This window comes from Corvus brachyrhynchos, unplaced genomic scaffold (genome assembly GCF_000691975.1).
Source record: "Corvus brachyrhynchos isolate BGI_N302 unplaced genomic scaffold, ASM69197v1 scaffold17, whole genome shotgun sequence".
In the NCBI taxonomy this organism is placed as follows: Eukaryota; Metazoa; Chordata; class Aves; order Passeriformes; family Corvidae; genus Corvus; species Corvus brachyrhynchos.
In genome coordinates this window covers 1,651,906-1,653,061 of record NW_008240046.1, presented here as the reverse complement: position 1 = coordinate 1,653,061, position 1,156 = coordinate 1,651,906, and the positions used below count along the sequence as shown (strand labels likewise).

The window sequence follows — 1,156 nt, the reverse complement described above, 5'->3', positions numbered from 1 at the left end:
AGAAAGTTGTAAAGAGGTATAACGGGTATAAAAGAAAAGGCAAAAAATCTTCATGGCATCATAGGCATATCCTGAGTTTCTGCAACCGAAGTGCAAAACATGAACAATTAACAGCAAGCAAGTTTATACTGACTGTAAAATGAAGTAAATGCAAATCTCACATTTCCTTGGAAAAGAAAAAAATTAAAAGAGAAAAACACTCGCCACTGCCTTTTTTTTCCTGGACAATGGTTGTTGCTTATAGCTGTGCAAATTTGGAGTATTAGGATATACGGGGCAAACTACTGTATTAAGCTTTAGACATTACTATGACAGCAACTTATATAATTTATCATTTATAATTACTCATGTTTTTGAGGACTAGAAATGTGTTATGTTTATGTTCCTATTTGATTAAAGAAAAAAAAAACAAACAAAAAAACTTCAAACAAACCACCTAAAAACAAACAAACAAACCCAAAACAAAACAAAAAAACAAACTAATATTTAGTCCTGTGTTGTGCTTGTATAGTGGAAGAATGTGAATGTTGTGAATTGACCCTGAGCAGTAGCTAAGCACTCAGCCACTTGCTCACTCCACACTTTACTTCCACTAGAAGTAGAGAGAACAGGAAAAACAAAAGTGTGAAAACTGTGGGTTCAGGTAAAGACAGCTTAATAAGTGGAGGAGAGAGGAAAAATATAAGTAATGCAAAGACAGTCACATGCCACCTCCCACAAGCAGATCAATGCTCAGATAATCTCCAGACAGCAGCCACCTTGGAAGCCAAAAAATCCTCACCTTCTTCCTCTTCTCCCAGTTTTTATTGTTGAGCATGATGTTACATGGCATGGAATATCCTTTTAACTAGTTGGAATCAGTTGTCCCAGCTGCGCCACCTCCCAGTTTCTTGTGCGCTGTCATAGGTTAGCAAGCATAGTCCCGGAAGGGATGTCCTTGCTAAGGGGTGCTTACAGTTTCCTCTGGGACCTGATAGAACCTATCAGCTGGCCAGTTTGAATATGGACAATTCTTTAAGCCACTAAAAGTTGTGACCACCTCTGTGATACACACTTAAGAATAGACAAACTGCCCCTCCAAGCTCTCTCTCGTTTCCGGCGCTGGGACAGGTGGCTGCGGGCCCCGTGTGGGGGCCAGCGGGCCCGGCCAGGCCCT

General features: G+C 40.6%; 1 long non-coding RNA gene across 1 annotated transcript in view; it reads right to left on the bottom strand.

Annotated features, from left to right (window-relative positions):
- The window catches only part of LOC108449171, a 29,252-nt gene extending 28,288 nt beyond the window's left edge, over window positions 1–964 (bottom strand). The window contains exon 1 of the long non-coding RNA XR_001865308.1: window positions 782–964. This is a non-coding gene — a long non-coding RNA (uncharacterized LOC108449171). The remainder of the gene's footprint in view (window positions 1–781) is intronic.
- Between the last annotated feature and the right edge of the window lie 192 nt (window positions 965–1,156).